General features: G+C 45.4%; 5 non-coding genes across 5 annotated transcripts; all 5 read left to right on the plus strand.

The window, feature by feature from the left end:
• Nucleotides 1-2,072: 2,072 nt before the first annotated feature.
• On the plus strand, nucleotides 2,073-2,145 carry trnav-cac (transfer RNA valine (anticodon CAC)). Its single transcript has one exon. It is a non-coding gene; the product is annotated as a tRNA-Val (tRNA).
• A 4,127-nt stretch (nucleotides 2,146-6,272) lies between these two features.
• trnav-cac (transfer RNA valine (anticodon CAC)) lies at nucleotides 6,273-6,345 on the plus strand. Its single transcript has one exon. It is a non-coding gene; the product is annotated as a tRNA-Val (tRNA).
• Nucleotides 6,346-10,470: 4,125 nt separating this feature from the next.
• trnav-cac (transfer RNA valine (anticodon CAC)) lies at nucleotides 10,471-10,543 on the plus strand. Its single transcript has one exon. It is a non-coding gene; the product is annotated as a tRNA-Val (tRNA).
• A 4,128-nt stretch (nucleotides 10,544-14,671) lies between these two features.
• On the plus strand, nucleotides 14,672-14,744 carry trnav-cac (transfer RNA valine (anticodon CAC)). The gene has a single exon. It is a non-coding gene; the product is annotated as a tRNA-Val (tRNA).
• Nucleotides 14,745-23,292: 8,548 nt separating this feature from the next.
• On the plus strand, nucleotides 23,293-23,365 carry trnav-cac (transfer RNA valine (anticodon CAC)). Its single transcript has one exon. It is a non-coding gene; the product is annotated as a tRNA-Val (tRNA).
• Nucleotides 23,366-24,651: the final 1,286 nt, after the last annotated feature.

The following is a 24,651-nucleotide window of genomic DNA, read 5'->3' on the forward strand; positions in this document are numbered from 1 at the left end:
GTCGTCTTGTAATAAGTGGCCTGGCCTCTCAGCCTCACCATGCGAATCTGCAGCAACACAGTGAGGTTGCACATTGTACACGTCCGTTGATTTCCAGCTGTTTCTATAGTGTAATGGTTATCACATTCGCCTAACACGCGAAAAGTTCGAAACCGAGCAGAAACTTCTCGTACTTCCAGTTTAGTCTGTTGCTGACTATTGCCGCAATCTCGTAACTGGTCTTCATCAACGAGGAATAGCAAAATGCATGCACCCGTATGGTTGTGGTTATTTTCGAAAGCCCTGCCTTCTCAATTTAACTTCCACTTCAAGCATAACTTATCTTCAGGTCTGTAAAGTTCGATTCCTGATTGTTTTATAAGTTGAGACATCGGTTTTAAAGAAACGGCTGTCTTCTTGTAATAAGTGACATGGCCTCTCAGACGAACCATGAGAATCTGCAGCAACACAGTGAGGTTGAACACTGCACAAGTCCATTGATTACTGCACCGCCAGCGGTTTCTGTAGTGTAGTGGTTAGCACATTCCCCTAACATGCGAAAGGCCCCCGAGGCCATACCGGGTAGAAACATCAAGTGCTTCTCATGTTGTGTGAGGAATGTTTGCACAAAGTACTTTTGTTCCCCCATCTCGTATGTTCGAGGATTATGAGGTTTAGTCTCTCATGAGCCACTAAAATAAATTCCACATTAAGTCACAAGCACTGAATTTTCGACAGGCAATGAGAAGAAAAGGACCTTCTTATTTTGGACATTCGGAGCTAGTTCATCCACAACAGAATTTCATGCATTTACAAATGCAGATAAACATACTTATTCACCATCTCAAACATGTCTAAATGAACGACAAATGCAACTTATGCGGATGCTTCATTCTGAAACAAAAACAGAACATACTGGACAATCTCAGCAGGACTGACAGCCTCTGTGGAGCGAGATGGCAGCGGTCGTTCCGGGCCTGGGTGACTCTTTGTCAAAGCTGGAGAACTGGAAATGGGGTCAGATTCAGACTAATGTGGATGGGGCGGGGTTGGCGTGCCCGATTGGGCCTCGATAGAGTGGTCAGCAATAGGTGGAAAATGACGAAAATGTCTCGGACAGAAAGAAAAAGGGAATGTAAATGAGGCTAATCAAGGCTAACAAAGGTGCTGATAGTGGCGCCTCAAGAGATCAGAATGTGTTAATAGCAGAACAAAGTAAGCAGTGTGTCAGCGAACAATTGGCCACAGGGATCAGATTGCTCAAGTAGGATGGTATGGGCTGGGGGGAGGGGGGCAATGCTGAGGGTAAAACATACCAATGGAAGGAATGAAAATAACTTGATGGAAATAAACAGATGGTGGAGGGAGAAGAGAGATTACACAGTCTGCTGTTGTTGAACTGAATAAAATGAAACATACAGAGAGCTGCCTGAATCTACTGGAATAAGTCAATAGAGGTAAGTGAATGTCCACACATAGACAAGCTTTTAGACAATGTCGCGATTGTCTCGCGAACCTATTGGTTCCCTGCTGTGTGAGCTCAGCTTCTCAAAGCAAACCCAATGTGAATGAATCCCGCCGAATGAGCGGCATAGAAATGAAGAAAACATATCGCCTGACCAACAGAAAACGTTATCAAAGGGCTCGTCCGGGATTTGAACCCGGGACCTCCCGCAAGTTTCGCAATCGAGACACCCAAAGCGCGAATCATACTCCTAGACCAACGAGCCGCGTAACTGGCACAGAAGCACGCTGTTATAGCCATCGAAAGTTGATCCAACATCTGCGGAAGATACTGGAACAACTCAGCGAGTCAGGCGGGATTTGTCGACAGGACAACAAAGCTCGTCTTTCACCATCACCTTTCATTAAAACCGGGACGGGTTAGAAATGTCGGACGTTTTAACCAAGTCAAATCCCGGTGGGAGCAAACAGAACAACAGGAAAGCGCTCTGACAGGGTGCAAGTCAGGAGAGATTAAATGAGAAAAGGCAGTCGTCTTGTAATAAGTGGCCTAGCCTCTCAGCCTCACCATGCGAATCTGCAGCAGCACAGTGAGGTTGCACATTGTACATGTCCGTGGATTGCCAGCTGTTTCTGTAGTGTAGTGGTTATCACATTCGCCTCACACGCGAAAGGTCCCCGGTTCGAAACCGGGCAGAAACATCTCGGGCTACCAGGTTGTTCGGTTGCTGACTTTTGCCGCAATCTCATAACTGGTCTTCATCACCGAAAAATAGCAAACTGCATGCACCCGTATGGTTGTGGTTATTTTCGAAAGCCCTGCCTTCTCAATTTAACTTCCACTTCAAGCAAAACATAACTTATCTTCAGGTCTGTAAATTTCGATTCCTGATTGTTTTCTAAGTTGAGACATCGGTTTTAAAGAAACGGCTGTCTTCTTGTCATAAGTGACATGGCCTCTCAGACGAACCATGAGACGCTGCAGCAACACAGTGAGGTTGAACATTGCATAAGTCCATTGATTACTGCACCGCCAGCGGTTTCTGTAGTGTAGTGGTTAGCACATTCCCCTAACATGCGAAAGGTCCCCGGGGCCATACCGGGTAGAAACATCAAGTGCTTCTCATGTTGTGTGAGGAATGTTTGCACAAAGTACTTTTGTTCCCCCATCTCGTATGTTCGAGGATTATGAGGTTTAGTCTCTCATGAGCCACTAAAATAAATTCCACATTAAGTCACAAGCACTGAATTATCGACAGGCAAAGAGAAGGAAAGGACCTTCCTATTTTGGATATTCGGAGCTAGTTCATCCACAACAGAATTTCATGCATTTACAAATGCAGATAAACATACTTATTCACCATCTCAAACATGTCTAAATAAACGACAAAAGTAACTTACTGCGGATGCTTCATTCTGAAACAAAAACAGAACATACTGGACAATCTCAGCAGGACTGACAGCCTCTGTGGAGCGAGATGGCAGCGGTCGTTCCGGGCCTGGGTGACTCTTTGTCAAAGCTGGAGAACTGGAAATGGGGTCAGATTCAGACTAATGTGGATGGGGCGGGGTTGGCGTGCCCTATTGGGCCTCGATAGAGTGGTCAGCAATAGGTGGAAAATGACGAAAATGTCTCGGACAGAAAGAAAAAGGGAATGTAAATGAGGCTAATCAAGGCTAACAAAGGTGCTGATAGTGGCGCCTCAAGAGATCAGAATGTGTTAATAGCAGAACAAAGTAAGCAGTGTGTCACCGAACAATTGGCGACAGGGTTGCTCAAGTAGGATGGTATGGGCTGGGGGGAGGGGGGCAATGCTGAGGGTAAAACATACCAATGAAAGGAATGAAAATAACTTGATGGAAATAAACAGATGGTGGAGGTAGAAGAGAGATTACACAGTCTGATGTTGTTGAACTGAATAAAATGAAACATACAGAGAGCTGCCTGAATCAACTGGAATTAGTCAATAGAGGTAAGTGAATGTCATACCCCTAGACTAACGAGCCCCGGGAACGTAACAGAAGCACGCTGTTATTGCCATCGAAAGTCGATCTAACATCTGCGGAAAATACTGGAACAACTCAGCGAGTCAGGCGGAATTTGTCGACAGGACAACAAAGCTCGTCTTTCACCATCACCTTTCATTTAAACCGGGGCGGGTTAGAAATGTCGGACGTTTTAACCAAGTCAAATCCTGGTGGGAGCAAACAGAACAACAGGAAAGCGGTCTGACAGGGTGCAAGTCAGGAGAGATTAAATGAGAAAAGGCCTAGGGTTCCCTGGCCACAGAGTGAGGTGAGCATCGAATGAGAGGATAATTACACCACAGTATGAGGCCATTCTAGCCGCTGTGTCTGTGCCAGCTCTCAACAACTACCGCCCGGATACAAAGAAGAAGTGGAAACAAGATTCAAACCCAAATCTGCGATGGAAGTACACACAGAATGGGAGCAGCATTTGCAGTGTGAGACTGTTGCACACACTATGAGTGTGCAAGCTGTATTGAGCCCAGTGGAAAGATGCGCTGCTGTTCCTCGAGTGTTTGTTGAGCTTCTTTGGAACATTTCAGGAGGCCGATGTCCGGGAGGTCAGCGTTAAGATGCAGCTCTCCAGTCAGTTCAATTCTCCACTTTGGCTCTGTGGATTAGATGGGTCACGTCCCTGTGAAGTTAACGCAGATCATGTTAAGTTCGATCTAATTTCTATATCTTGTGGTTTTATATGTTGAAACATCTGTTTTTGAAAGAAACAGCAGTCGTCTTGTAATAAGTGGCCTGGCCTCTCAGCCTCACCATGCGAATCTGCAGCAACACAGAGAGGTTGCACATTGTACACGTCCGTTGATTGCCAGCTGTTTCTGTAGTGTAGTGTAGTGAACTTTTCGCCTAATACGCGAAAAGTTCGAAACCGAGCAGAAACTTCTCGTACTTCCAGTTTAGTCTGTTGCTGACTATTGCCGCAATCTCGTAACTGGTCTTCATCAACGAGGAATAGCAAAATGCATGCACCCGTATGGTTGTGGTTATTTTCGAAAGCCCTGCCTTCTCAATTTAACTTCCACTTCAAGCATAACTTATCTTCAGGTCTGTAAAGTTCGATTCCTGATTGTTTTATAAGTTGAGACATCGGTTTTAAAGAAACGGCTGTCTTCTTGTAATAAGTGACATGGCCTCTCAGACGAACCATGAGAATCTGCAGCAACACAGTGAGGTTGAACACTGCACAAGTCCATTGATTACTGCACCGCCAGCGGTTTCTGTAGTGTAGTGGTTAGCACATTCCCCTAACATGCGAAAGGCCCCCGAGGCCATACCGGGTAGAAACATCAAGTGCTTCTCATGTTGTGTGAGGAATGTTTGCACAAAGTACTTTTGTTCCCCCATCTCGTATGTTCGAGGATTATGAGGTTTAGTCTCTCATGAGCCACTAAAATAAATTCCACATTAAGTCACAAGCACTGAATTTTCGACAGGCAATGAGAAGAAAAGGACCTTCTTATTTTGGATATTCGGAGCTAGTTCATCCACAACAGAATTTCATGCATTTACAAATGCTGATAAACATACTTATTCACCATCTCAAACATGTCTAAATGAACGACAAATGCAACTTACTGCGGATGCTTCATTCTGAAACAAAAACAGAACATACTGGACAATCTCAGCAGGACTGACAGCCTCTGTGGAGCGAGATGGCAGCGGTCGTTCCGGGCCTGGGTGACTCTTTGTCAAAGCTGGAGAACTGGAAATGGGGTCAGATTCAGACTAATGTGGATGGGGCGGGGTTGGCGTGCCCGATTGGGCCTCGATAGAGTGGTCAGCAATAGGTGGAAAATGACGAAAATGTCTCGGACAGAAAGAAAAAGGGAATGTAAATGAGGCTAATCAAGGCTAACAAAGGTGCTGATAGTGGCGCCTCAAGAGATCAAAATGTGTTAATAGCAGAACAAAGTAAGCAGTGTGTCAGCGAACAATTGGCCACAGGGATCAGATTGCTCAAGTAGGATGGTATGGGCTGGGGGGAGGGGGGCAATGCTGAGGGTAAAACATACCAATGGAAGGAATGAAAATAACTTGATGGAAATAAACAGATGGTGGAGGGAGAAGAGAGATTACACAGTCTGATGTTGTTGAACTGAATAAAATGAAACATACAGAGAGCTGCCTGAATCTACTGGAATAAGTCAATAGAGGTAAGTGAATGTCCACACATAGACAAGCTTTTAGACAATGTCGCGATTGTCTCGCGAACCTATTGGTTCCCTGCTGTATGAGCTCAGCTTCTCAAAGCAAACCCAATGTGAATGAATCCCGCCGAATGAGCCGCATAGAAATGAAGTAAACATATCGCCTGACCAACAGAAAACGTTATCAAAGGGCTCGCCCGGGATTTGAACCCGGGACCTCCCGCAAGTTTCGCAATCGAGACACCCAAAGCGAGAATCATACTCCTAGACCAACGAGCCGCGGAATTGGCACAGAAGCACGCTGTTATAGCCATCGAAAGTTGATCCAACATCTGCGGAAGATACTGGAACAACTCAGCGAGTCAGGCGGGATTTGTCGACAGGACAACAAAGCTCGTCTTTCACCATCACCTTTCATTAAAACCGGGACGGGTTAGAAATGTCGGACGTTTTAACAAAGTCAAATCCCGGTGGGAGCAAACAGAACAACAGGAAAGCGCTCTGACAGGGTGCAAGTCAGGAGAGATTAAATGAGAAAAGGCAGTCGTCTTGTAATAAGTGGCCTAGCCTCTCAGCCTCACCATGCGAATCTGCAGCAGCACAGTGAGGTTGCACATTGTACACGTCCGTGGATTGCCAGCTGTTTATGTAGTGTAGTGGTTATCACATTCGCCTCACACGCGAAAAGTCCCCGGTTCGAAACCGGGCAGAAACATCTCGTACTACCAGGTTAGTCTGTTGCTGACTACAGCCGCAATCTCATAACTGGTCTTCATCACCGAGGAATAGCAAAATGCATGCACCCGTATGGTTGTGGTTATTTTCGAAAGCCCTGCCTTCTCAATTTAACTTCCACTTCAAGCAAAACATAACTTATCTTCAGGTCTGTAAATTTCGATTCCTGATTGTTTTCTAAGTTGAGACATCGGTTTTAAAGAAACGGCTGTCTTCTTGTCAGAAGTGACATGGCCTCTCAGACGAACCATGAGAAGCTGCAGCAACACAGTGAGGTTGAACATTGCATAAGTCCATTGATTACTGCACCGCCAGCGGTTTCTGTAGTGTAGTGGTTAGCACATTCCCCTAACATGCGAAAGGTCCCCGGGGCCATACCGGGTAGAAACATCAAGTGCTTCTCATGTTGTGTGAGGAATGTTTGCACAAAGTACTTTTGTTCCCCCATCTCGTATGTTCGAGGATTATGAGGTTTAGTCTCTCATGAGCCACTAAAATAAATTCCACATTAAGTCACAAGCACTGAATTTTCGACAGGCAATGAGAAGAAAAGGACCTTCCTATTTTGGATATTCGGAGCTAGTTCATCCACAACAGAATTTCATGCATTTACAAATGCAGATAAACATACTTATTCACCATCTCAAACATGTCTAAATAAACGACAAATGCAACTTACTGCGGATGCTTCATTCTGAAACAAAAACAGAACATACTGGACAATCTCAGCAGGACTGACAGCCTCTGTGGAGCGAGATGGCAGCGGTCGTTCCGGGCCTGGGTGACTCTTTGACAAAGCTGGAGAACTGGAAATGGGGTCAGATTCAGACTAATGTGGATGGGGCGGGGTTGGCGTGCCCTATTGGGCCTCGATAGAGTGGTCAGCAATAGGTAGAAAATGACGAAAATGTCTCGGACAGAAAGAAAAAGGGAATGTAAATGAGGCTAATCAAGGCTAACAAAGGTGCTGATAGTGGCGCCTCAAGAGATCAGAATGTGTTAATAGCAGAACAAAGTAAGCAGTGTGTCAGCGAACAATTGGCGACAGGGTTGCTCAAGTAGGATGGTATGGGCTGGGGGGAGGGGGGCAATGCTGAGGGTAAAACATACCAATGGAAGGAATGAAAATAACTTGATGGAAATAAACAGATGGTGGAGGTAGAAGAGAGATTACACAGTCTGATGTTGTTGAACTGAATAAAATGAAACATACAGAGAGCTGCCTGAATCAACTGGAATTCGTCAATAGAGGTAAGTGAATGTCATACCCCTAGACCAACGAGTCCCGGGAACGTAACAGAAGCACGCTGTTATTGCCATCGAAAGTCGATCTAACATCTGCGGAAAATACTGGAACAACTCAGCGAGTCAGGCGGGATTTGTCGACAGGACAATAAAGCTCGTCTTTCACCATCACCTTTCATTAAAACCGTGGAAGGTTAGAAATGTCGGACGTTTTAACCAAGCCAAATCCTGGTGGGAGCAAACAGAACAACAGGAAAGCGGTCTGACAGGGTGCAAGTCAGGAGAGATTAAATGAGAAAAGGCCTAGGGTTCCCTGGCCACAGAGTGAGGTGAGCATCGAATGAGAGAATAATTACACCACAGTATGAGGCCATTCTAGCCGCTGTGTCTGTGCCAGCTCTCAACAACTACCGCCCGGATACAAAGAAGAAGTGGAAACAAGATTCAAACCCAAATCTGCGATGGAAGTACACACAGAATGGGGGCAGCATTTACAGTGTGAGACTGTTGCACACACTATGTGTGTGCAAGCTGTATTGAGCCCAGTGGAAAGATGCGCTGCTGTTCCTCGAGTGTTTGTTGAGCTTCTTTGGAACATTTCAGGAGGCCGAGGTCCGGGAGGTCAGCGTTAAGATGCAGCTCTCCAGTCAGTTCAATTCTCCACTTTGGCTCTGTGGATTAGATGGGTCACGTCCCTGTGAAGTTAACGCAGATCATGTTAAGTTCGATCTAATTTCTACATCTTGTGGTTTTATATGTTGAAACATCTGCTTTTGAAAGAAACAGCAGTCGTCTTGTAATAAGTGGCCTGGCCTCTCAGCCTCACCATGCGAATCTGCAGCAACACAGTGAGGTTGCACATTGTACACGTCCGTTGATTTCCAGCTGTTTCTATAGTGTAATGGTTATCACATTCGCCTAACACGCGAAAAGTTCGAAACCGAGCAGAAACTTCTCGTACTTCCAGTTTAGTCTGTTGCTGACTATTGCCGCAATCTCGTAACTGGTCTTCATCAACGAGGAATAGCAAAATGCATGCACCCGTATGGTTGTGGTTATTTTCGAAAGCCCTGCCTTCTCAATTTAACTTCCACTTCAAGCATAACTTATCTTCAGGTCTGTAAAGTTCGATTCCTGATTGTTTTATAAGTTGAGACATCGGTTTTAAAGAAACGGCTGTCTTCTTGTAATAAGTGACATGGCCTCTCAGACGAACCATGAGAATCTGCAGCAACACAGTGAGGTTGAACATTGCACAAGTCCATTGATTACTGCACCGCCAGCGGTTTCTGTAGTGTAGTGGTTAGCACATTCCCCTAACATGGGAAAGGTCCCCGAGGCCATACCGGGTAGAAACATCAAGTGCTTCTCATGTTGTGTGAGGAATGTTTGCACAAAGTACTTTTGTTCCCCCATCTCGTATGTTCGAGGATTATGAGGTTTAGTCTCTCATGAGCCACTAAAATAAATTCCACATTAAGTCACAAGCACTGAATTTTCGACAGGCAATGAGAAGAAAAGGACCTTCTTATTTTGGACATTCGGAGCTAGTTCATCCACAACAGAATTTCATGCATTTACAAATGCAGATAAACATACTTATTCACCATCTCAAACATGTCTAAATGAACGACAAATGCAACTTATGCGGATGCTTCATTCTGAAACAAAAACAGAACATACTGGACAATCTCAGCAGGACTGACAGCCTCTGTGGAGCGAGATGGCAGCGGTCGTTCCGGGCCTGGGTGACTCTTTGTCAAAGCTGGAGAACTGGAAATGGGGTCAGATTCAGACTAATGTGGATGGGGCGGGGTTGGCGTGCCCGATTGGGCCTCGATAGAGTGGTCAGCAATAGGTGGAAAATGACGAAAATGTCTCGGACAGAAAGAAAAAGGGAATGTAAATGAGGCTAATCAAGGCTAACAAAGGTGCTGATAGTGGCGCCTCAAGAGATCAGAATGTGTTAATAGCAGAACAAAGTAAGCAGTGTGTCAGCGAACAATTGGCCACAGGGATCAGATTGCTCAAGTAGGATGGTATGGGCTGGGGGGAGGGGGGCAATGCTGAGGGTAAAACATACCAATGGAAGGAATGAAAATAACTTGATGGAAATAAACAGATGGTGGAGGGAGAAGAGAGATTACATAGTCTGATGTTGTTGAACTGAATAAAATGAAACATACAGAGAGCTGCCTGAATCTACTGGAATAAGTCAATAGAGGTAAGTGAATGTCCACACATAGACAAGCTTTTAGACAATGTCGCGACTGTCTCGCGAACCTATTGGTTCCCTGCTGTGTGAGCTCAGCTTCTCAAAGCAAACCCAATGTGAATGAATCCCGCCGAATGAGCCGCATAGAAATGAAGAAAACATATCGCCTGACCAACAGAAAACGTTATCAAAGGGCTCGTCCGGGATTTGAACCCGGGACCTCCCGCAAGTTTCGCAATCGAGACACCCAAAGCGCGAATCATACTCCTAGACCAACGAGCCGCGGAACTGGCACAGAAGCACGCTGTTATAGCCATCGAAAGTTGATCCAACATCTGCGGAAGATACTGGAACAACTCAGCGAGTCAGGCGGGATTTGTCGACAGGACAACAAAGCTCGTCTTTCACCATCACCTTTCATTAAAACCGGGACGGGTTAGAAATGTCGGACGTTTTAACCAAGTCAAATCCCGGTGGGAGCAAACAGAACAACAGGAAAGCGCTCTGACAGGGTGCAAGTCAGGAGAGATTAAATGAGAAAAGGCAGTCGTCTTGTAATAAGTGGCCTAGCCTCTCAGCCTCACCATGCGAATCTGCAGCAGCACAGTGAGGTTGCACATTGTACACGTCCGTGGATTGCCAGCTGTTTCTGTAGTGTAGTGGTTATCACTTTCGCCTCACACGCGAAAGGTCCCCGGTTCGAAACCGGGCAGAAACATCTCGGGCTACCAGGTTGTTCGGTTGCTGACTTTTGCCGCAATCTCATAACTGGTCTTCATCACCGAAAAATAGCAAACTGCATGCACCCGTATGGTTGTGGTTATTTTCGAAAGCCCTGCCTTCTCAATTTAACTTCCACTTCAAGCAAAACATAACTTATCTTCAGGTCTGTAAATTTCGATTCCTGATTGTTTTCTAAGTTGAGACATCGGTTTTAAAGAAACGGCTGTCTTCTTGTCATAAGTGACATGGCCTCTCAGACGAACCATGAGAAGCTGCAGCAACACAGTGAGGTTGAACATTGCATAAGTCCATTGATTACTGCACCGCCAGCGGTTTCTGTAGTGTAGTGGTTAGCACATTCCCCTAACATGCGAAAGGTCCCCGGGGCCATACCGGGTAGAAACATCAAGTGCTTCTCATGTTGTGTGAGGAATGTTTGCACAAAGTACTTTTGTTCCCCCATCTCGTATGTTCGAGGATTATGAGGTTTAGTCTCTCATGAGCCACTAAAATAAATTCCACATTAAGTCACAAGCACTGAATTATCGACAGGCAAAGAGAAGGAAAGGACCTTCCTATTTTGGATATTCGGAGCTAGTTCATCCACAACAGAATTTCATGCATTTACAAATGCAGATAAACATACTTATTCACCATCTCAAACATGTCTAAATAAACGACAAAAGTAACTTACTGCGGATGCTTCATTCTGAAACAAAAACAGAACATACTGGACAATCTCAGCAGGACTGACAGCCTCTGTGGAGCGAGATGGCAGCGGTCGTTCCGGGCCTGGGTGACTCTTTGTCAAAGCTGGAGAACTGGAAATGGGGTCAGATTCAGACTAATGTGGATGGGGCGGGGTTGGCGTGCCCTATTGGGCCTCGATAGAGTGGTCAGCAATAGGTGGAAATGACGAAAATGTCTCGGACAGAAAGAAAAAGGGAATGTAAATGAGGCTAATCAAGGCTAACAAAGGTGCTGATAGTGGCGCCTCAAGAGATCAGAATGTGTTAATAGCAGAACAAAGTAAGCAGTGTGTCAGCGAACAATTGGCGACAGGGTTGCTCAAGTAGGATGGTATGGGCTGGGGGGAGGGGGGCAATGCTGAGGGTAAAACATACCAATGAAATGAATGAAAATAACTTGATGGAAATAAACAGATGGTGGAGGTAGAAGAGAGATTACACAGTCTGATGTTGTTGAACTGAATAAAATGAAACATACAGAGAGCTGCCTGAATCAACTGGAATTAGTCAATAGAGGTAAGTGAATGTCATACCCCTAGACTAACGAGCCCCGGGAACGTAACAGAAGCACGCTGTTATTGCCATCGAAAGTCGATCTAACATCTGCGGAAAATACTGGAACAACTCAGCGAGTCAGGCGGAATTTGTCGACAGGACAACAAAGCTCGTCTTTCACCATCACCTTTCATTTAAACCGGGGCGGGTTAGAAATGTCGGACGTTTTAACCAAGTCAAATCCTGGTGGGAGCAAACAGAACAACAGGAAAGCGCTCTGACAGGGTGCAAGTCAGGAGAGATTAAATGAGAAAAGGCCTAGGGTTCCCTGGCCACAGAGTGAGGTGAGCATCGAATGAGAGGATAATTACACCACAGTATGAGGCCATTCTAGCCGCTGTGTCTGTGCCAGCTCTCAACAACTACCGCCCGGATACAAAGAAGAAGTGGAAACAAGATTCAAACCCAAATCTGCGATGGAAGTACACACAGAATGGGAGCAGCATTTGCAGTGTGAGACTGTTGCACACACTATGAGTGTGCAAGCTGTATTGAGCCCAGTGGAAAGATGCGCTGCTGTTCCTCGAGTGTTCGTTGAGCTTCTTTGGAACATTTCAGGAGGCCGATGTCCGGGAGGTCAGCGTTAAGATGCAGCTCTCCAGTCAGTTCAATTCTCCACTTTGGCTCTGTGGATTAGATGGGTCACGTCCCTGTGAAGTTAACGCAGATCATGTTAAGTTCGATCTAATTTCTATATCTTGTGGTTTTATATGTTGAAACATCTGTTTTTGAAAGAAACAGCAGTCGTCTTGTAATAAGTGGCCTGGCCTCTCAGCCTCACCATGCGAATCTGCAGCAACACAGAGAGGTTGCACATTGTACACGTCCGTTGATTGCCAGCTGTTTCTGTAGTGTAGTGTAGTGAACTTTTCGCCTAATACGCGAAAAGTTCGAAACCGAGCAGAAACTTCTCGTACTTCCAGTTTAGTCTGTTGCTGACTATTGCCGCAATCTCGTAACTGGTCTTCATCAACGAGGAATAGCAAAATGCATGCACCCGTATGGTTGTGGTTATTTTCGAAAGCCCTGCCTTCTCAATTTAACTTCCACTTCAAGCATAACTTATCTTCAGGTCTGTAAAGTTCGATTCCTGATTGTTTTATAAGTTGAGACATCGGTTTTAAAGAAACGGCTGTCTTCTTGTAATAAGTGACATGGCCTCTCAGACGAACCATGAGAATCTGCAGCAACACAGTGAGGTTGAACACTGCACAAGTCCATTGATTACTGCACCGCCAGCGGTTTCTGTAGTGTAGTGGTTAGCACATTCCCCTAACATGCGAAAGGTCCCCGAGGCCATACCGGGTAGAAACATCAAGTGCTTCTCATGTTGTGTGAGGAATGTTTGCACAAAGTACTTTTGTTCCCCCATCTCGTATGTTCGAGGATTATGAGGTTTAGTCTCTCATGAGCCACTAAAATAAATTCCACATTAAGTCACAAGCACTGAATTTTCGACAGGCAATGAGAAGAAAAGGACCTTCTTATTTTGGATATTCGGAGCTCGTTCATCCACAACAGAATTTCATGCATTTACAAATGCAGATAAACATACTTATTCACCATCTCAAACATGTCTAAATGAACGACAAATGCAACTTACTGCGGATGCTTCATTCTGAAACAAAAACAGAACATACTGGACAATCTCAGCAGGACTGACAGCCTCTGTGGAGCGAGATGGCAGCGGTCGTTCCGGGCCTGGGTGACTCTTTGTCAAAGCTGGAGAACTGGAAATGGGGTCAGATTCAGACTAATGTGGATGGGGCGGGGTTGGCGTGCCCGATTGGGCCTCGATAGAGTGGTCAGCAATAGGTGGAAAATGACGAAAATGTCTCGGACAGAAAGAAAAAGGGAATGTAAATGAGGCTAATCAAGGCTAACAAAGGTGCTGATAGTGGCGCCTCAAGAGATCAGAATGTGTTAATAGCAGAACAAAGTAAGCAGTGTGTCAGCGAACAATTGGCCACAGGGATCAGATTGCTCAAGTAGGATGGTATGGGCTGGGGGGAGGGGGGCAATGCTGAGGGTAAAACATACCAATGGAAGGAATGAAAATAACTTGATGGAAATAAACAGATGGTGGAGGGAGAAGAGAGATTACACAGTCTGATGTTGTTGAACTGAATAAAATGAAACATACAGAGAGCTGCCTGAATCTACTGGAATAAGTCAATAGAGGTAAGTGAATGTCCACACATAGACAAGCTTTTAGACAATGTCGCGATTGTCTCGCGAACCTATTGGTTCCCTGCTGTATCAGCTCAGCTTCTCAAAGCAAACCCAATGTGAATGAATCCCGCCGAATGAGCCGCATAGAAATGAAGTAAACATATCGCCTGACCAACAGAAAACGTTATCAAAGGGCTCGCCCGGGATTTGAACCCGGGACCTCCCGCAAGTTTCGCAATCGAGACACCCAAAGCGAGAATCATACTCCTAGACCAACGAGCCGCGGAATTGGCACAGAAGCACGCTGTTATAGCCATCGAAAGTTGATCCAACATCTGCGGAAGATACTGGAACAACTCAGCGAGTCAGGCGGGATTTGTCGACAGGACAACAAAGCTCGTCTTTCACCATCACCTTTCATTAAAACCGGGACGGGTTAGAAATGTCGGACGTTTTAACCAAGTCAAATCCCGGAGGGGGGGGAAACAGAACAACAGGAAAGCGCTCTGACAGGGTGCAAGTCAGGAGAGATTAAATGAGAAAAGGCAGTCGTCTTGTAATAAGTGGCCTAGCCTCTCAGCCTCACCATGCGAATCTGCAGCAGCACAGTGAGGTTGCACATTGTACACGTCCGTGGATTGCCAGCTGTTTCTGTAGTGTAGTGGTTATCACATTCGCCTCACACGCGAAAGGTACCCGGTTCGAAACCGGGCAGAAACATATCGTACTACCAGGTTAGTCTGTTGCTGACTACAGCCGCAATCTCATAACTGGTCTTCATCACCGAGGAATAGCAAAATGCATGCACCCGTATGGTTGTGGTTATTTTCGAAAGCCCTGCCTTCTCAATTTAACTTCCACTTCAAGCAAAACATAACTTATCTTCAGGTCTGTAAATTTCGATTCCTGATTGTTTTCTAAGTTGAGACATCGGTTTTAAAGAAACGGCTGTCTTCTTGTCATAAGTGACATGGCCTCTCAGACGAACCATGAGAAGCTGCAGCAACACAGTGAGGTTGAACATTGCATAAGTCCATTGATTACTGCACCGCCAGCGGTTTCTGTAGTGTAGTGGTTAGCACATTCCCCTAACATGCGAAAGGTCCCCGGGGCCATACCGGGTAGAAACATCAAGTGCTTCTCATGTTGTGTGAGGAATGTTTGCACAAAGTACTTTTGTTCCCCCATCTCGTATGTTCGAGGATTATGAGGTTTAGTCTCTCATGAGCCACTAAAATAAATTCCACATTAAGTCACAAGCACTGAATTTTCGACAGGCAATGAGAAGAAAAGGACCTTCCTATTTTGGATATTCGGAGCTAGTTCATCCACAACAGAATTTCATGCATTTACAAATGCAGATAAACATACTTATTCACCATCTCAAACATGTCTAAATAAACGACAAATGCAACTTACTGCGGATGCTTCATTCTGAAACAAAAACAGAACATACTGGACAATCTCAGCAGGACTGACAGCCTCTGTGGAGCGAGATGGCAGCGGTCGTTCCGGGCCTGGGTGACTCTTTGTCAAAGCTGGAGAACTGGAAATGGGGTCAGATTCAGACTAATGTGGATGGGGCGGGGTTGGCGTGCCCTATTGGGCCTCGATAGAGTGGTCAGCAATAGGTGGAAAATGACGAAAATGTCTCGGACAGAAAGAAAAAGGGAATGTAAATGAGGCTAATCAAGGCTAACAAAGGTGCTGATAGTGGCGCCTCAAGAGATCAGAATGTGTTAATAGCAGAACAAAGTAAGCAGTGTGTCAGCGAACAATTGGCGACAGGGTTGCTCAAGTAGGATGGTATGGGCTGGGGGGAGGGGGGCAATGCTGAGGGTAAAACATACCAATGGAAGGAATGAAAATAACTTGATGGAAATAAACAGATGGTGGAGGTAGAAGAGAGATTACACAGTCTGATGTTGTTGAACTGAATAAAATGAAACATACAGAGAGCTGCCTGAATCAACTGGAATTAGTCAATAGAGGTAAGTGAATGTCATACCCCTAGACCAACGAGCCCCGGGAACGTAACAGAAGCACGCTGTTATTGCCATCGAAAATCGATCTAACATCTGCGGAAAATACTGGAACAACTCAGCGAGTCAGGCGGGATTTGTCGACAGGACAACAAAGCTCGTCTTTCACCATCACCTTTCATTAAAACCGGGGAAGGTTAGAAATGTCGGACGTTTTAACCAAGCCAAATCCTGGTGGGAGCAAACAGAACAACAGGAAAGCGCTCTGACAGGGTGCAAGTCAGGAGAGATTAAATGAGAAAAGGCCTAGGGTTCCCTGGCCACAGAGTGAGGTGAGCATCGAATGAGAGAATAATTACACCACAGTATGAGGCCATTCTAGCCGCTGTGTCTGTGCCAGCTCTCAACAACTACCGCCCGGATACAAAGAAGAAGTGGAAACAAGATTCAAACCCAAATCTGCGATGGAAGTACACACAGAATGGGGGCAGCATTTACAGTGTGAGACTGTTGCACACACTATGAGTGTGCAAGCTGTATTGAGCCCAGTGGAAAGATGCGCTGCTGTTCCTCGAGTGTTTGTTGAGCTTCTTTGGAACATTTCAGGAGGCCGAGGTCCGGGAGGTCAGCGTTAAGATGCAGCTCTCCAGTCAGTTCAATTCTCCACTTTGGCTCTGTGGATTAGATGGGTCACGTCCCTGTGAAGTTAACGCAGATCATGTTAAGTTCGATCTAATTTCTACATCTTGTGGTTTTATATGTTGAAACATCTGCTTTGAAAGAAACAGCAGTCGTCTTGTAATAAGTGGCCTGGCCTCTCAGCCTCACCATGCGAATCTGCAGCAACACAGTGAGGTTGCACATTGTACACGTCCGTTGATTTCCATCTGTTTCTATAGTGTAGTGGTTATCACATTCGCCTAACACGCGAAAAGTTCGAAACCGAGCAGAAAGTTCTCTTACTTCCAGTTTAGTCTGTTGCTGACTATTGCCGCAATCTCGTAACTGGTCTTCATCAACGAGGAATAGCAAAATGCATGCACCCGTATGGTTGTGGTTATTTTCGAAAGCCCTGCCTTCTCAATTTAACTTCCACTTCAAGCATAACTTATCTTCAGGTCTGTAAAGTTCGATTCCTGATTATTTTATAAGTTGAGACATCGGTTTTAAAGAAACGGCTGTCTTCTTGTCATAAGTGACATGGCCTCTCAGACGAACCATGAGAATCTGCAGCAACACAGTGAGGTTGAACATTGCACAAGTCCATTGATTACTGCACCGCCAGCGGTTTCTGTAGTGTAGTGGTTAGCACATTCCCCTAACATGGGAAAGGTCCCCGAGGCCATACCGGGTAGAAACATCAAGTGCTTCTCATGTTGTGTGAGGAATGTTTGCACAAAGTACTTTTGTTCCCCCATCTCGTATGTTCGAGGATTATGAGGTTTAGTCTCTCATGAGCCACTAAAATAAATTCCACATTAAGTCACAAGCACTGAATTATCGACAGGCAATGAGAAGAAAAGGACCTTCTTATTTTGGACATTCGGAGCTAGTTCATCCACAACAGAATTTCATGCATTTACAAATGCAGATTAACATACTTATTCACCATCTCAAACATGTCTAAATAAACGACAAATGCAACTTACTGCGGATGCTTCATTCTGAAACAAAAACAGAACATACTGGACAATCTCAGCAGGACTGACAGCCTCTGTGGAGCGAGATGGCAGCGGTCGTTCCGGGCCTGGGTGACTCTTTGTCAAAGCTGGAGAACTGGAAATGGGGTCAGATTCAGACTAATGTGAATGGGGCGGGGTTGGCGTGCCCTATTGGGCCTCGATAGAGTGGTCAGCAATAGGTGGAAAATGACGAAAATGTCTCGGACAGAAAGAAAAAGGGAATGTAAATGAGGCTAATCAAGGCTAACAAAGGTGCTGATAGTGGCGCCTCAAGAGATCAGAATGTGTTAATAGCAGAACAAAGTAAGCAGTGTGTCAGCGAACAATTGGCGACAGGGTTGCTCAAGTAGGATGGTATGGGCTGGGGGGCAATGCTGAGGGTAAAACATACCAATGAAAGGAATGAAAATAACTTGATGGAAATAAACAGATGGTGGAGGTAGAAGAGAGATTACACAGTCTGATGTTGTTGAACTGAATAAAATGAAACATACAGAGAGCTGCCTGAATCAACTGGAATTAGTCAATAGAGGTAAGTGAATGTCATACCCCTAGACCAACGAGCCCCGGGAACGTAACAGAAGCACGCTGTTATTGCCATCGAAAGTCGATCTAACATCTGCGGAAAATACTGGAACAACTCAGCGAGTCAGGCGGGATTTGTCGACAGGACAACAAAGCTCGTCTTTCACCATCACCTTTCATTTAAACCGGGGCGGGTTAGAAATGTCGGACGTTTTAACCAAGTCAAATCCTGGTGGGAGCAAACAGAACAACAGGAAAGCGCTCTGACAGGGTGCAAGTCAGGAGAGATTAAATGAGAAAAGGCCTAGGGTTCCCTGGCCACAGAGTGAGGTGAGCATCGAATGAGAGGATAATTACACCACAGTATGAGGCCATTCTAGCCGCTGTGTCTGTGCCAGCTCTCAACAACTACCGCCCGGATACAAAGAAGAAGTGGAAACAAGATTCAAACCCAAATCTGCGATGGAAGTACACACAGAATGGGGGCAGCATTTGCAGTGTGAGACTGTTGCACACACTATGAGTGTGCAAGCTGTATTGAGCCCAGTGGAAAGATGCGCTGCTGGTCCTCGAGTGTTTGTTGAGCTTCTTTGGAACATTTCAGGAGGCCGAGGTCCGGGAGGTCAGCGTTAAGATGCAGCTCTCCAGTCAGTTCAATTCTCCACTTTGGCTCTGTGGATTAGATGGGTCACGTCCCTGTGAAGTTAACGCAGATCATGTTAAGTTCGATCTAATTTCTACATCTTGTGGTTTTATATGTTGAAACATCTGTTTTTGAAAGAAACAGCAGTCGTCTTGTAATAAGTGGCCTGGCCTCTCAGCCTCACCATGCGAATCTGCAGCAACACAGAGAGGTTGCACATTGTACACGTCCGTTGATTGCCAGCTGTTTCTGTAGTGTAGTGGTTATCACATTCGCCTAACACGCGAAAAGTTCGAAACCGAGCAGAAACTTCTCGTACTTCCAGTTTAGTCTGTTGCTGACTATTGCCGCAATCTCGTAACTGGTCTTCATCAACGAGGAATAGCAAAATGCATGCACCCGTATGGTTGTGGTTATTTTCGAAAGCCCTGCCTTCTCAATTTAACTTCCACTTCAAGCATAACTTATCTTCAGGTCTGTAAAGTTCGATTCCTGATTGTTTTATAAGTTGAGACATCGGTTTTAAAGAAACGGCTGTCTTCTTGTAATAAGTGACATGGCCTCTCAGACGAACCATGAGAATCTGCAGCAACACAGTGAGGTTCAACACTGCACAAGTCCATTGATTACTGCACCGCCAGCGGTTTCTGTAGTGTAGTGCTTAGCACATTCCCCTAACATGCGAAAGGTCCCCGAGGCCATACCGGGTAGAAACATCAAGTGCTTCTCATGTTGTGTGAGGAATGTTTGCACAAAGTACTTTTGTTCCCCCATCTCGTATGTTCGAGGATTATGAGGTTTAGTCTCTCATGAGCCACTAAAATAAATTCCACATTAAGTCACAAGCACTGAATTTTCGACAGGCAATGAGAAGAAAAGGACCTTCTTATTTTGGATATTCGGAGCTAGTTCATCCACAACAGAATTTCATGCATTTACAAATGCAGATAAACATACTTATTCACCATCTCAAACATGTCTAAATGAACGACAAATGCAACTTACTGCGGATGCTTCATTCTGAAACAAAAACAGAACATACTGGACAATCTCAGCAGGACTGACAGCCTCTGTGGAGCGAGATGGCAGCGGTCGTTCCGGGCCTGGGTGACTCTTTGTCAAAGCTGGAGAACTGGAAATGGGGTCAGATTCAGACTAATGTGGATGGGGCGGGGTTGGCGTGCCCGATTGGGCCTCGATAGAGTGGTCAGCAATAGGTGGAAAATGTCGAAAATGTCTCGGACAGAAAGAAAAAGGGAATGTAAATGAGGCTGATCAAGGCTAACAAAGGTGCTGATAGTGGCGCCTCAAGAGATCAGAATGTGTTAATAGCAGAACAAAGTAAGCAGTGTGTCAGCGAACAATTGGCCACAGGGATCAGATTGCTCAAGTAGGATGGTATGGGCTGGGGGGAGGGGGGCAATGCTGAGGGTAAAACATACCAATGGAAGGAATGAAAATAACTTGATGGAAATAAACAGATGGTGGAGGTAGAAGAGAGATTACACAGTCTGATGTTGTTGAACTGAATAAAATGAAACATACAGAGAGCTGCCTGAATCAACTGGAATTAGTCAATAGAGGTAAGTGAATGTCATACCCCTAGACCAACGAGCCCCGGGAACGTAACAGAAGCACGCTGTTATTGCCATCGAAAGTCGATCTAACATCTGCGGAAAATACTGGAACAACTCAGCGAGTCAGGCGGGATTTGTCGACAGGACAACAAAGCTCGTCTTTCACCATCACCTTTCATTAAAACCGGGGAAGGTTAGAAATGTCGGACGTTTTAACCAAGCCAAATCCTGGTGGGAGCAAACAGAACAACAGGAAAGCGCTCTGACAGGGTGCAAGTCAGGAGAGATTAAATGAGAAAAGGCCTAGGGTTCCCTGGCCACAGAGTGAGGTGAGCATCGAATGAGAGAATAATTACACCACAGTATGAGGCCATTCTAGCCGCTGTGTCTGTGCCAGCTCTCAACAACTACCGCCCGGATACAAAGAAGAAGTGGAAACAAGATTCAAACCCAAATCTGCGATGGAAGTACACACAGAATGGGGGCAGCATTTACAGTGTGAGACTGTTGCACACACTATGAGTGTGAAAGCTGTATTGAGCCCAGTGGAAAGATGCGCTGCTGTTCCTCGAGTGTTTGTTGAGCTTCTTTGGAACATTTCAGGAGGCCGAGGTCCGGGAGGTCAGCGTTAAGATGCAGCTCTCCAGTCAGTTCAATTCTCCACTTTGGCTCTGTGGATTAGATGGGTCACGTCCCTGTGAAGTTAACGCAGATCATGTTAAGTTCGATCTAATTTCTACATCTTGTGGTTTTATATGTTGAAACATCTGCTTTGAAAGAAACAGCAGTCGTCTTGTAATAAGTGGCCTGGCCTCTCAGCCTCACCATGCGAATCTGCAGCAACACAGTGAGGTTGCACATTGTACACGTCCGTTGATTTCCAGCTGTTTCTATAGTGTAGTGGTTATCACATTCGCCTAACACGCGAAAAGTTCGAAACCGAGCAGAAACTTCTCGTACTTCCAGTTTAGTCTGTTGCTGACTATTGCCGCAATCTCGTAACTGGTCTTCATCAACGAGGAATAGCAAAATGCATGCACCCGTATGGTTGTGGTTATTTTCGAAAGCCCTGCCTTCTCAATTTAACTTCCACTTCAAGCATAACTTATCTTCAGGTCTGTAAAGTTCGATTCCTGATTGTTTTATAAGTTGAGACATCGGTTTTAAAGAAACGGCTGTCTTCTTGTCATAAGTGACATGGCCTCTCAGACGAACCATGAGAATCTGCAGCAACACAGTGAGGTTGAACATTGCACAAGTCCATTGATTACTGCACCTCCAGCGGTTTCTGTAGTGTAGTGGTTAGCACATTCCCCTAACATGGGAAAGGTCCCCGAGGCCATACCGGGTAGAAACATCAAGTGCTTCTCATGTTGTGTGAGGAATGTTTGCACAAAGTACTTTTGTTCCCCCATCTCGTATGTTCGAGGATTATGAGGTTTAGTCTCTCATGAGCCACTAAAATAAATTCCACATTAAGTCACAAGCACTGAATTATCGACAGGCAATGAGAAGAAAAGGACCTTCTTATTTTGGACATTCGGAGCTAGTTCATCCACAACAGAATTTCATGCATTTACAAATGCAGATTAACATACTTATTCACCATCTCAAACATGTCTAAATAAACGACAAATGCAACTTACTGCGGATGCTTCATTCTGAAACAAAAACAGAACATACTGGACAATCTCAGCAGGACTGACAGCCTCTGTGGAGCGAGATGGCAGCGGTCGTTCCGGGCCTGGGTGACTCTTTGTCAAAGCTGGAGAACTGGAAATGGGGTCAGATTCAGACTAATGTGGATGGGGCGGGGTTGGCGTGCCCTATTGGGCCTCGATAGAGTGGTCAGCAATAGGTGGAAAATGACGAAAATGTCTCGGACAGAAAGAAAAAGGGAATGTAAATGAGGCTAATCAAGGCTAACAAAGGTGCTGATAGTGGCGCCTCAAGAGATCAGAATGTGTTAATAGCAGAACAAAGTAAGCAGTGTGTCAGCGAACAATTGGCCACAGGGATCAGATTGCTCAAGTAGGATGGTATGGGCTGGGGGGAGGGGGGCAATGCTGAGGGTAAAACATACCAATGCAAGGAATGAAAATAACTTGATGGAAATAAACAGATGGTGGAGGGAGAAGAGAGATTACATAGTCTGATGTTGTTGAACTGAATAAAATGAAACATACAGAGAGCTGCCTGAATCTACTGGAATAAGTCAATAGAGGTAAGTGAATGTCCACACATAGACAAGCTTTTAGACAATGTCGCGATTGTCTGGCGAACCTATTGGTTCCCTGCTGTGTGAGCTCAGCTTCTCAAAGCAAACCCAATGTGAATAAATCCCGCCGAATGAGCCGCATAGAAATGAAGAAAACATATCGCCTGACCAACAGAAAACGTTATCAAAGGGCTCGTCCGGGATTTGAACCCGGGACCTCCCGCAAGTTTCGCAATCGAGACACCCAAAGCGAGAATCATACTCCTAGACCAACGAGCCGCGGAACTGGCACAGAAGCACGCTGTTATAGCCATCGAAAGTTGATCCAACATCTGCGGAAGATACTGGAACAACTCAGCGAGTCAGGCGGGATTTGTCGACAGGACAACAAAGCTCGTCTTTCACCATCACCTTTCATTAAAACCGGGACGGGTTAGAAATGTCGGACGTTTTAACCAAGTCAAATCCCGGTGGGAGCAAACAGAACAACAGGAAAGCGCTCTGACAGGGTGCAAGTCAGGAGAGATTAAATGAGAAAAGGCAGTCGTCTTGTAATAAGTGGCCTAGCCTCTCAGCCTCACCATGCGAATCTGCAGCAGCACAGTGAGGTTGCACATTGTACAGGTCTGTGGTTGCCAGTTGTTTCTGTAGTGTAGTGGTTATCACATTCGCCTCACACGCGAAAAGTCCCCGGTTCGAAACCGGGCAGAAACATCTCGGGCTACCAGGTTGTTCGGTTGCTGACTTTTGCCGCAATCTCATAACTGGTCTTCATCACCGAAAAATAGCAAACTGCATGCACCCGTATGGTTGTGGTTATTTTCGAAAGCCCTGCCTTCTCAATTTAACTTCCACTTCAAGCAAAACATAACTTATCTTCAGGTCTGTAAATTTCGATTCCTGATTGTTTTCTAAGTTGAGACATCGGTTTTAAAGAAACGGCTGTCTTCTTGTCATAAGTGACATGGCCTCTCAGACGAACCATGAGACGCTGCAGCAACACAGTGAGGTTGAACATTGCATAAGTCCATTGATTACTGCACCGCCAGCGGTTTCTGTAGTGTAGTGGTTAGCACATTCCCCTAACATGCGAAAGGTCCCCGGGGCCATACCGGGTAGAAACATCAAGTGCTTCTCATGTTGTGTGAGGAATGTTTGCACAAAGTACTTTTGTTCCCCCATCTCGTATGTTCGAGGATTATGAGGTTTAGTCTCTCATGAGCCACTAAAATAAATTCCACATTAAGTCACAAGCACTGAATTTTCGACAGGCAATGAGAAGAAAAGGACCTTCCTATTTTGGATATTCGGAGCTAGTTCATCCACAACAGAATTTCATGCATTTACAAATGCAGATCAACATACTTATTCACCATCTCAAACATGTCTAAATAAACGACAAATGCAACTTACTGCGGATGCTTCATTCTGAAACAAAAACAGAACATACTGGACAATCTCAGCAGGACTGACAGCCTCTGTGGAGCGAGATGGCAGCGGTCGTTCCGGGCCTGGGTGACTCTTTGTCAAAGCTGGAGAACTGGAAATGGGGTCAGATTCAGACTAATGTGGATGGGGCGGGGTTGGCGTGCCCTATTGGACCTCGATAGAGTGGTCAGCAATAGGTGGAAAATGACGAAAATGTCTCGGACAGAAAGAAAAAGGGAATGTAAATGAGGCTAATCAAGGCTAACAAAGGTGCTGATAGTGGCGCCTCAAGAGATCAGAATGTGTTAATAGCAGAACAAAGTAAGCAGTGTGTCAGCGAACAATTGGCGACAGGGTTGCTCAAGTAGGATGGTATGGGCTGGGGGGAGGGGGGCAATGCTGAGGGTAAAACATACCAATGGAAGGAATGAAAATAACTTGATGGAAATAAACAGATGGTGGAGGTAGAAGAGAGATTACACAGTCTGATGTTGTTGAACTGAATAAAATGAAACATACAGAGAGCTGCCTGAATCAACTGGAATTCGTCAATAGAGGTAAGTGAATGTCAT

The sequence above is a fragment of the Scyliorhinus torazame genome, chromosome 5 (genome assembly GCF_047496885.1).
Source record: "Scyliorhinus torazame isolate Kashiwa2021f chromosome 5, sScyTor2.1, whole genome shotgun sequence".
NCBI lineage: Eukaryota > Metazoa > Chordata > Chondrichthyes > Carcharhiniformes > Scyliorhinidae > Scyliorhinus > Scyliorhinus torazame.